This window comes from Protopterus annectens, chromosome 1.part1 (assembly GCF_019279795.1).
Source record: "Protopterus annectens isolate FY-2018-M chromosome 1.part1, PAN1.0, whole genome shotgun sequence".
In the NCBI taxonomy this organism is placed as follows: domain Eukaryota; kingdom Metazoa; phylum Chordata; order Ceratodontiformes; family Protopteridae; genus Protopterus; species Protopterus annectens.
In genome coordinates this window covers 927,919,738-927,932,842 of record NC_056726.1, presented here as the reverse complement: position 1 = coordinate 927,932,842, position 13,105 = coordinate 927,919,738, and positions in this window count along the sequence as shown.

Sequence of the window (13,105 nt, the reverse complement as noted above, 5' to 3'; positions counted from 1 at the left end):
CACATCCCACATCCACACACTTGCCACATTCAGGCTTCAAAACACTATCTAGGTATATTCTGGTACATGTCCGTGTTACAGTAGCATGTAACACTATACTGAGTACTGGCAGTTGTCTGTTGTCATGTTGTTTGTATAGAGTAAAATAATTGTTCATTTATCCTACTTCGTTTTGTGGACATTACTTGAGGAAGTGTTACCTTACATGTGTTATTGGTACCACCACCTTCCCTTTTGTAGTTTTGTTTGTATAGGGTGCTGTCAACATCACTGCTTGTTAAGGGTAATGTGCACCCTGCAGTGCATAGCCCCATTTGGCAAAAGCCACATCCCACCCCCATCATTGTGCACACACACTAACCCCACCCACAGTAAAACACATACTTTCCATTTGCAAGATTCAAACCCATACCTGACTGTGTTATGACAGTAGAAGCAGACACATTAGCAGAGTGTGCTATTTGCATTAGTGGGAGAAATCTTTTCTAATGCTGTACTTAGAGGGTGCTGACATCATCTGTGTGTAGGAGGAGGGATGTGCACCCTGTAGTGTGTTCTCCCAGTTGGCAAAAGGCACTTAACCCTCCCAGCATAATGCACACACATAAACCCCACTCATACTAACACACATACATTCCCTTTGCAGGATTCAAACCCCTACCTAACTATGTTATGACACTGGAGAAGGACACATTAGCAGAGCGTGCTACACGAATTACTGGAGAATTTTAATACAGGTAATATAGTTATAGAGTCCTGACATCATCAGTGTTTCAAAACGGGGATCTGCATCCTGTACTTTACTGTCACAGTTGCTAATAGGGGCATTTCCCACACACACATCGATGTGTTCGAGGTTTGCATATGTGGGGGATCCAGTACTCCAGTGTGATTAGTATATGGTTTGATTGCAACAATGAGGGATATACTTCCAGTGGTGAGCATTTTGTACTCATGTTTGTGATGATAAGGTCTAGTATATCTGCCCCTCTTGTGGGAAGGTTGATTACCTGTTCCATAGCTAAAGAATGTCTGATCTATGGGAACCCTAGAGCTTGGGTATTGTGGCTTGTGTAATGTTCACAGTCTATGTTTGGGTAGCTGACGTCACCCAGTATGATGGTGTTTGCAGAGAAATCTATACTCTCCTGTGTGAGCATGAAGGCTGTGTGGGAGTCCTGAGTTTGAGAGGGTGCTGTAAGAGCTCCTCTGTCTCTTTCCATGTGGTCCAGGGAGGTACGTCTCAGGTTGTTTGCACCAGCATGGACAATGACTGCCTCATAGTTGTACTTGCTGTGGAGTGACCTGTGTGCTTGTGTTATGTGGCACATTCTATCACCTGACAGGTAGCTAAATGTGACCCTCAACTTGCTCAGTCTGGAGGGCGGGATGTCAGTCAACAGCTCATGTCAAGCATGTTCACACCCTTCATAAATGATGTGGAAACCTTCAAAGGCCCCAGGCCTGTTGAAAATATGGACCAGACTGCAGATACCTGTATAAAGGCATTCTATGGACACATTCAGGAATGCATGGATCATGAAACCACATATGAAAGCATGACCCATTCCTCCAAAGGCAGACGTCCTGTGTTCTGGACACCAGCCATAAAGAAACTATACAATAGAAGGATGAAGCCACTACATGACACAACAAACTCCCAAAATGTGAAGGCATCACTGATGAGTATTGGAAGACAACTACAGGTACCCATACGATTGTCTAAGGCCATATTTGAGAGAAGATTCCACAAGCCACTGAGGATAATCACAAGGCTTTCTGTAGTTATGTTAGGAACCTGGGTGGTACTACCCAGATATGCTCAGAGGTAATCCAAGATGTCACACGAAATACAAAACACACAGACATTGCCATCATCCTAGTGGACAGGTTCACTGCTGCCTTCTCCCCCCCACCACACCGAAAGGGCAAATATGTCTCGTGGCAGAGTGCTGCCCCCCCTGACATCACAGATGCTCAGGTAAGAGATGCCCTTCCCAAAGCAATAAACACTGCATCAATGGGACCAGACAGTGTCCCAGGCTGTGTCCTACATGAACCACAAGAAGAGCTACACCCAGACATAACACTACTGTTCAATCCCAGCCTTACTACACGATATGTGGCCAAAGAGTGGCGTACAGCAACAGTGGTCCCTCTACATTCAGGTGGTGCCTTAACTGATCCATAGGTATCACAAGGGATAAGAAACTAAGAGTAATGCTACTCAACGCTAGAAGTCTAAACCTCAAGATGCACGCACTCGAAACTCTCCTTAGAATGGAGAACAGCGATATCTGTGCAGTAACAGAAACCTGGTTCAGGACTCACGAGAGCACCCCAGCACTACCAGGTTATACCTCATACCATGCTTTTCGGCCCCAAAACTTGGACCAAACCACAAAAGGAGGGGGAGTATCGATATTCATCAAAGATACCCACACCTCCAGGTTGGTGGCAAAGCACGAAGCATCAGAGACTATCCATGTGCAACTAACAGTGGGTAAAACTGCCTTCCAGTTTATAGCCTGCTACAGACCACCCTCCCAAACCCAGGAACCCCACTCGGCCTTCCTGAGAACACTGGAAAATATGAAGGTCTCTCCAAACACCATTATATTGGGCGACTTCAACTACCCAAACATAGATTGGGATCATTACTCTAGCTCCAACACCCTTGCCCAAAGGTTCCTAGAATTCATAAACTCAAATGCTATGGAACAACTTGTTACCACTCCCACAAGAGAGGAAAACATACTGGACCTGATCATCACCAACATGGGGACTCTATGCTCCAGACCAGAAGTGTATCCCTCACTGGTAAGATCAGACCATAAACTGATCTCACTGGATATTCACATCCCGACCCCACCCCCTGCCCAGAAAACCACAGTGAAAAACTTCTCTAAAGCAAATTTCACACTCCTCAAAACCGAGGTGGAATCCTTCAAAGCCCCCGGGCCTGTGGAAAATACGGCCCAGACCGCAGAATCCTTTATAAATGCATTCTATGAACACCTTCAGGGATGCATGGATCATGCAATCCCAAATAAAACCAAGACCCAATCCTCCAAAGGCAGACGACCTGTCTGGTGGACCCCAGCCATAAACAAACTATACAATAGAAGGAGGAAGCTACTACATGATAGAGCAAAATCCCAAAAAGGGAAGGCATCTCTGATCAGTATTAGCAAAAACTAAGGGCACTCATAAAATCGTCAAAGGCCAGCTTCGAGAGAAAAATTGCACAGGACACTAAAGATAATCACAAGGCTTTCTTTAGTTATGTTAGGAACCTGGGTGGGAATTCCCAGATATGCTCAGAATTAGTCCAAAATGACAAAAAATACACTGATCCCACAGACATTGCTAACATCCTAGCTGACAGGTTCAGCGCAAACTTCTCCCCCCCCTCCCCACCAAAAGGGCAAATATCTATCCCAGCAGAGTGTTGCCCCCCCGACATCTCAGATGCTCAGGTGGGAGCCGCCCTCTCCAAAGCAAAAAACACAGCATCAATGGGACCAGACAGTGTCCCAGGCTGCGTCCTATATGAACTCCAAGAAGAGCTAAACCCAAACATAAAACTACTGTTCAATCTCAGCCTTTCTACAATATATGTACCCAAAGAGTGGCGTACAGCAACAGTGGTCCCTCTCCACAAAGGTGGTGCCTCAACAGACCTTGGAAACTATCGCCCCATAAGCCTGACTAGCTTGGTCTGCAAAGCTATGGAAAGGATCATCATGGACCTCATAAATAAAGATATTGGGGACCTACAGACACTGGATCCTACACAGTTTGGCTTTGTTAAGGGCAGATCCTGCCTCTTAAACCTGGTTGACTTCTTTGAAACAGTCACCAAGGCCATTGACGAAGGGAAGGTGGTCCACACAGCCTATCTGGACCTCGCAAAAGCCTTCGATACAATACCCCACTCAGGCATTATAGATAAGCTCACCAGCTTAAATATAAACCCCTATGTCACTAGATGGGTTGCAAACTGGCTCAAGGACAGAACCCACATGGTTAGAATTGCTGGAGCCATGTCAGACTCCAAACCAGTTACAAGTGGCATCCCACAAGGCTCAGTCCTGGGACCTCTCTTGTTTGGTACATATTTCTCGGAGGTACAGGCCAACACGGAAGGACTGTGGCTGACCAAGTTCGCAGATGACTGCAAACTGGGCGCCATAATCGACTCTCCAGCCGACACAAGCATCCTCCAAAAGGGCCTTATAGAAACAGACAACTGGTGCCAGAGCCATGGCCTCAAGCTAAACGCCAAAAAGTGTATGGTCATCCCCTTTGGCAAAAACAAAGTGCCCACAAATTACCACATAGGTGGTAATCCATTAAGTACAGAAGAAGTCATTAGGGACCTGGGGACCCAAGTTGATAGCAATCTCTCATTTGACAACCACGTGGCCAAAGTGGTTAGAAAAACATTTTATATAGGTTCATAGGTTAGTACTAAGCTAGCTGCCCTTGCGAGCCCTTTTAACTCATTAACCCCGAGTACCTTCTCATGGCGCCTGTGTGCTTAACACCGAGCGCGCCATGAGAAGATAATAATTTCAAGCTGTTATCCCCGAGTGCCTTCCTGAAGCGCGAGAAACTGTAGTTCACATTTATAGTTGAGCCTAATGTAAAACACACTGAAATCATAACTGAACATGTAAATTACATTATATAGTTACGATTCAGTGTGTTTTTACATTAAGTTCACATTAAAGTTTTAATACAAATCCCATGTAAAAGGTGCTTGATAAAGCAAGTGGTGGCAGCCAATCGGATTCTTGCAATTCGAGCCACCACTTCATGCACTAACTCCACCCATAACCTAATTTCTTTTGTTTTATCGAAATAGAGGGTTTCTTGCTTTCTAAGTTTGTAGAAGATGGCCAAGCAGCCAGTGGTTTGGAGCCTCATTCCATTTCAGTAAAGACTGCTGCAAAGCGTAAGTAAAGGTGTAAGAAAACCGTAGTCTTTTCTGAAACATAATTTGTTTCTGGGCTGTTTTCTTGATGAATAGAACGGAAGGCAGCATTCCATGTTTGTTACTCTTAATTGAAATGGGAGAGTGCAGGCAGGTTTGCTACATTCTTTTGTGTACTTTTACTTATATGTAATGCATATGCCCTGGGCTGACTAGCTGCTAACGAGCATAACTGAACATTCAGATTTCAGCAGAATTGTTTGAATTTCTACCTGTGTGGTTTGCTGGAAATTATTTTTTTTATTTATGTGGCAGTCCGATATACTAACTAACTTCATGCAAACAGTAGAGAGTGAAATGAATCTTTAGAGTAAAACTTAAATGATGGAGAGTTGTCCGTTGGTCTGCACTTTAGCAGCTGCGTGCTACATTGCAACTGTTTGCAAAACACTTTTTTTCTACAGTAAAAGCGGGGAGATGAAGCGATCAGGGCAGGCACGTAGAAAACAGACTTCAGCAGCAGTGAGTGTGATCTGCTAAACATTCGCTAAGGGGTGGATGGTATCATCATTATCAGTAAAGGCTGTGTGGCACTAGTGCCAGCAGATGACAAGTCCTTAGGCTTCCGTTCACTCAGTTTTGTATTATTACAGTTTTATTTTAAATGGGCGATACAAACGGGCACAAGGAATCCAAGAGGCTCAGTAATCCGAAAACTGTGATGTCTTCTAAACGCAAAATTTTATTAAAAGTTGTAGAACAGCGTTTTCGTTACCAGCAAATGTTGTAGCTTCTTCACTTGTTCTCTGAAGAAGTTACAACATTTGTTGGTAACGAAAACGCTGTTCTACAACTTTTAATAAAATTTTGCGTTTAGAAGACATCACAGTTTGCGGATTACTGAGCCTCTTGGATTCCTTGTGCCTGTTTGTATCGCTGTTTTTTTTTTTTCCTTGGATTTATAGTTTGTGAGTCTTTATTTTAAATGGCATAACTTGTCTACGAATGAGGCGGCAACTATACAGACAATTGTATACATGGGATAACTTGTAATTTAAAGTGTCGACATTCAGTACAGTGAGTACGCAGATGTAGATATTGTGCACTTATCTCAAAACACCTATCCAGCCAAATGCATTCACAAGTCGCACTCGACTTGTGTGATTATCCCAAGAATGCCCGCACCCATCCATGGCACTTTTACCTAGAGGTCATTTTAGAAGTCCCAATCTACCTCACAGGTATTTGGGAATGTGGGACGAAATGGGTGCATACAGAGAATGCCAATAGAACACAGGAAGAATGTGGAACTTCCGCACAAAAGCCACCCCAGTTGTGAGCTGGACCGGAGAATCTCTTGCTGTTTGGTGACAGCCACTGTGCCCATCACTAATTTCACTTCTGATTACCAAAGTCTATAAATATACATTTTTATTGGCCCCTTACACCAGTACTACACAAACTACTACACTGAAGCAGCTGTAAATGTTTTTCTTTATTAAGTTTCAAACACGTTATTCAGATGCACGTACTTCCCGTATCGATCATTGTGCTATGCAATGTGTTTATTTAACCAGGGATAATGTCATATGCAGACTTTGTTACATTTCTCTGATAAGATGCTGTGCCTACAATTTTATGGAAACAGTTGATGTAGCATAAACATGCTTTCTTTTGTTCAGCCTTGTTACTTTACTTCATCTCCGCTTCAGTTAGCATTCAAGACAATTGTACTAAACCTTTGCTTAGCTATACATTTTAATGATTACTACTTTTCCTGTTGAATGGATTCATCTCCTGAATATGCATTCCTTTTTTTTTTTTTTCTTAATGTATTTTACCCTAAGGTTGTTATCTACTGTGTTTAGGCAGCAGACTCTTTTGATGCAGAAGGCTGTGGGTTCTCTTCCCACAACAGGGAGATGTATTTCTGACAATACAGTGCAGCAGAAGGGTTAAGGGGGCGGTGCACATTTAAGTCTGTCTTCCTTCAGATCAGATATTAAATTTAGGTCTCATCTACTTGATTTTGTGGTAGATCAGGTGGTTGTGAAAGATCCCAGTCTAATTTTCAGACTTATTTTGTTTTCTGTTCTGACATCATTTTTGATGAATTCCTCTTCCAAATCAAATTGCTGAAATGGCAATGCTGAAGAAATTCAGCATGTACACTGTTGGTGGATTTGCTCAAAGAAGCAAAGGTACTGAACTCAGATAGCAACATTCACCAGTACCTTATGGACCATTAATTTGACCTTACATCCTAAACTTGGATTATTTGACATGCTACATATCTTCTGAATCAGTATAATTTAGAAAGTAATATAGCCAATAGCCACAAAACATTGTATTTCATCACACTGGAATTCTTCCCTTTTATCTGTCTTCCCATGTCAAGATTTATAGAAGATTTAAACTAAGTATTCAACAGTTAATATGAATGGAGTTAAATGTGATTTGTTTTCCTATTGTTTCTCTTCGTTTCTGCATTTTGTCACCTTCATTCTACCTACACTTGTTCCTTTTTCACTTTTTTCCTGTAGGCTTTCTATGTTCCAACCTGCCAGCTGTCAGCCTTCATCTCATGAGCTGTGCCCACTAGTTCTCTATCAATGACAATACTACCATTGATTTGGGTGAGGAACAACCAGAAATTGCCATAATCCATTCATGTATGTAGGCAGCTATACCCCAGATGTACATAGACCATCCACCTTGCCTGCAGCCTCTTACCCATTAAATGTCTCTGCAATCCCATACAACAAACATTCCTGGAAATATTGTGGAAATATTTCATACTGGTGCTTGCGCAAACATCAACATTTTACTGAAGGGGGTTGCTTGGGTGAATGTTTCATTTTGGTGCATGTACATACCAGGAACTGTTGCTAAAGGATCGTTTGGGGAGATATTTCATTCTGGTGCTTGCCCATACATCAACATTTTATTGAAGGGGGTCACTTGGGTGAATGTCTCCTTTAGATGACTGCACATACTAGGAAATGCTACTGAGGGGTCGTTTGGGGAAATGTTTTAGTTTGGTGATTGTACATATTGCAACATTTTCCTGAAGGGGTCGCTTGGGTGAATGTGTCATTTTGTGGCATGTGTATGCCTGCATGTACTAATGAAGATGTTGTGGGAAGTAATTCATTTGTGTATGGGGGAAGTGCTTGTGCATACATGGTCAGACTGCTGAAGTGCCCACTGGGGAAAGTGGTTTATTGTGTGATTTATGGTGCTTTTGCATACACAACACAAACAGCTGATGAATTTACTGGGGAAAATAATTTATTACTGTGTCACAGAAAAGCTTTTGCATAACTGGAAAATCCATTTGGCCATTTTATTGTCCTGGGAGCTGGCTGTGTATATTGATTCACTGGCTTAGTTTAATTCGAAGTATGGTGCCATGACCTGTTCTCTGAGCTGATCTATTGCTTAGAATATTGTGGTACAAATATGGTGTAAGAAGCATAGGTTATCTTTACATCAGGTTTCATAGATGGTTATTATAAAGTTTTGTTTTATTGTATTCAGCTTTCAAGTGTGTACTTGAATGAACTGGGAACAACTGACATATTATCGGAAGTCTTTATCTACTTCTGTGAATGAATTCTGTCCATGCTGTAGTGTAGCCATTTTTTATCTGTAACAATATGCACATACTGTCTTCAGGAACACTACTGATAAATAACTCTAGAAATGTTGGAATGCTGATTTTTGGCATTGCTCAACCAGATATTTTGGACAATATTTCTGCCTTTTTACTTCTGTGTCTTATTGTAACCAGAGGGATGGTTAGGTGAGAGAAATGAATTACTACTTTTTGGAGTAATTGTTATACGACTCAACCAGATAGGTTACAGATTTGTGACTTTATTTCTCTTTCTGATTATACTCACTAGTTGCCTCAGTGAGATGAAGGTTATTACTTAACAGATTACTACCAGCATGGAGCTACCATATATTTTGGGCAATATTCCTGCTTTTGTTGGTCATGTATGGACTTTAGGTGTGAGGAGAAGGGCTCAGTAATATAATAATGAGTCTGTGTTGCATAACACCTGCACCAAGAAATATAATGAATGTCTACTCAACAGGTTATGTGCAGCAATTATCACCTGTGTCTGAGCATGCAGAACTTTGCAGTAATGATATGCAGGTCATTATCACATTAACAATAAGTGCAGTTACAATGTAACACTGAGTCATTCTCACTTTTCATGTAAAACTATCAGCAACTGTCACTGTTATTCACAGAAGTAGAAGTCGTTATCACATTGATGAATGCATAAGCCAGATTTCGCCTACATGGAGTCATTTCAAGTCCCCCCCAGTTTCTTTCTGTCATTTTTTCAATTTGTTTGATACACAGTAATGTATTCATTGTGGTTACAAGGATCATGTTTTAGTGAACTACTACAATTGAACATATTATTATGTAGTCACTCTCCATCCCCCTGGTACTATAAAATGTATGCAGGTCAGGGCAAGAAACATCACAATCCTTCCACCCTTGATTCCTTATGTCCATTGCTGAATGGACACATGTAAAGAGAAAAAGCAGAGGTAAGGCAGACTGCTGACACTGAAGGAGGTTGTGAATGATAATGAATGCCTCTGCACTCCACACTAGTGCAGCGGCGGTCCTTACCCTTCTTTTTCTCTTTACATGTGCCCTTTCTATGCCCCCCTTGTCAGCCATTGTGTGTAATTTGGTGTTTTCATGGGTGGTCGGTATGTACCTCTGTAGCGTCATCACCATATGGAAAACAGCAAACAGTCAACGGGCAGCTCACAAGGCCAGACATTTGCAGAATGGGTTCATGCATGGCTTGATGCACAGGGTCGGTGGATCTACAATCTGTCATGACAGCATCACCATAGAAGATGTTCACCTGTTCAGAAGGGATGGCGTTCACCTAACTGAGGAGGGCATTGCGTTGTTCTTGACTGAGCTCCACAATGGCGTGAGGAGGGCTATGCAGGATTGGTAATATGCAGCTTGTGAGAAGAATGGAAAACACCCATGACCAATTAGGGACCAGTATGGTAAGTAAAACTCTATTATGAAATGTGTTGTGTAAAATGCATTTTTCTGAGTTGACAAATAACTGTGGTAAGGAGCTGGGAGGATGCTGAGAAAGGACAACAGTTTTAGGAGAGTGCTACCATGTACAATCTAATATGTCAGTGACCATCCTGCAATACTTCTATTTTTACTCTGCTTTATCGGGCATGTGTAGAGTTTAGATGACAGGAAGGGCTTGCTAATATAGAACTTGATCCCTTAGGTCCATCGCTGAATGGACACATATAAAAAGAAAAGGCATAGGTAAGGCAGACTGCTGACACTGAAGGAGGCCATGAGACTGAAGTGGTATCAGCTGTCTGAGTGGGTAGCCAGCACAGCTGTCAGACAGATCAGGTGGTCTTGCCTGCCACTGAAGTCCCATGCCTGTCCTGGGTTCATTAGTGGAAATTATGATTTTGTTTTCATGTTTTGGTAAATAACTTTGCACAGGAGCATCTGAATGTGCCAAGTAATATCTCATTTTGAAGACAGTATTGCTGGTTCCAACATGGTAAAAGAATTGTGCCTGTATGTTTGACACATGTGCAGATATCAAAGTTTGTTTGGGATTTTGGTTATGGAAATTATGATTTTTTTCATATTTTGGTAAATAACTTTGCAAGGGAGCATCTGAATGTGCCAAGTAATATCTCATTTTGAAGAAAGTATTGCTGGTTCCAACATGGTAAAATAATTGTGACTGTATGTTTGACAGATGTGCAGATAGCAAAGTTTGTTTGGGACTTAACAGCTATGGAAATTATGATTTTTTTCATATTTTGGTAAATAACTTTGCAAGGGAGCATCTGAATGTGCTAAGTATTACCTCATTTTGAAAAGATTATTTATAGATCTAACATGGTAAAAGAATGGTACCTGTATGTTGTACTCGTAGGCAGATATCAAAGTTTGTTTCCGACTTAGGTTATGGAAATTATGATTTTTTTCATATTTTGGTAAATAACTTTGCAAGGGAGCATCTGAATGTGCCAAGTAATATCTCATTTTGAAGACAGTATTACTGGTTCTAATATGGTAAAAGAATTGTGCCAGTATATTTGACACATGTGCAGATATCAAAGTTTGTTTTGGACTTAGGTTATTAAAATTATGATTTCTTTTCATATTTTGGTAAATAACTTTGCAAGGGAGCATCTGAATGTGCCAAGTAATATCTCATTTTGAAGACAGTATTGCTGGTTCTAATATGGTAAAAGAATTGTGCCAGTATGTTTGACACATGTACAGATATCAAAGTTTGTTTTGGACTTAGGTTATTAAAATTATGATTTTTTTTTCATATTTTGGTAAATAACTTTGCAAGGGAGTATCTGAATGTGCTAAGTAATACCTCATTTTGAAAAGATTATTTATAGTTCTAACATGGTAAAAGAATGGTACCTGTATGTTGTACTCATAGGCAGATATCAAAGTTTGTTTCCGACTTAGGTTATGCAAATTATGATTTTTTTCATATTTTGGTAAATAACTTTGCAAGGGAGCACCACATTGTGTGAAGTAATACATCATTTTGAAGACAGTGTTACTCCTTACAACATGGTAAAAGAACTGTGTCTAGGCACTGTACACACGTACCGATATCACAGTTTGTTTAGTCTTGTACGAATATGAAAATTATACATTTACAATACTTCTCATTATTATGCCCATATCTTTGCGAGGGAGCATGGTAATCGCACAAATGATGCGTCATTTTGAAGCTGACATTCAGATGCACAACTTTTATGCTGATATGTAGGCTCTGTCTGCTACAGGTGATGAGATATTATGCTTTGTTTATTTATCAATTATGAGAAATAATATACTAATCATATTTCTGTGAATATCTCATGAAAGGAGCGTCACACAGTTATGGTTAAAGTATCATTTTAAAGCTGACATTCATACTAACAAATTAAATTCAAATTGTATGGGTCTGCATGGTACATAGACCAATATATTGTGCTTTGCTTTTCCAAAAAGTTAAAAATATTGCACAATATCAGCATTCCTTGCCAAATATTTAATTATGACTTTGATATGCACTATCAACATTTACACTGTTGGAAAGGTCAGTGTCTGCTGAACAACTTTCGCGTTTACATTTTTAGTGTAGCTGTTATAGTTAAAGAGTTATGAGCATTTGTTTTCTGTATAGTATTACAAATGGATTTCCTGAAAATGAGCTCAGGCTGCACTGTTGTTCCTATGGTGGAATTAAGCAGGCAGCTTTTCCTGAGCTGCTCTGGAGTGAATGAGTTAAGCCTAGCCAATTATCCCTTGTGAGACTCAAACCCTGCACCTTGTGTTTGTAAGGCAAACACCTTAACCATTAGGCCACCCTCCCAATATAGCCTACCTAATCATGAAGGGATTCACATCTAGATTAGGGGAGGTCATCGTGCCTCTCTACTCATCCCTCATCAGGCCCATAATCGAGTACAATGCCCCTTTTGGGATGTACCTTACCAAACACCTGCAGCAACTGGAAAGACCCCAAAAGTACCTCACCAAGAGGATCAAAGGGCTCAAACAGATGCCATATGCTGCCCGGTTAAAGAAACTCCAGCTCTACTCAGTGGCATACCGCCTGCTCAGAGGTGACCTGTGCCTGACGTATAAGGCCATGTCCAACCCGGAATTAAGGGACATGCTGCACCTCAAAAAATCCAAATCCCATCGAGCTACATGCTCGAGAGACTTGAACCTGAGCACTGAAATAAATAGGACATGCTGGAGGGACAGATTCATAACCCAGAGGCTCCCTTCACTATGGAATAAAATCCCAGTCCAGGTTAGGCAGAGTCCCTCATTGACTCTCTTCAAGAAGAATCTTGATGAGTGGATGGGAGATCATAGGTTTACCCCGGGTATCACTTCTGTGTCACTGTTAGACAGAGGCACAGTATACTAACCTCGAAAAAGGGCATAGCAAAATTAATTGGGCATTAATCCCTATGTCACCCAATGGGTTGCTAAATGGCTTACTGATAGAACCCACACTGTAAAAGTAGCCGACTCCAAATCCAGCTCCAGACAAGTGACAAGTGGAGTACCTCAGGGTTCAGTCCTGGGGCCGCTCTTGTTTG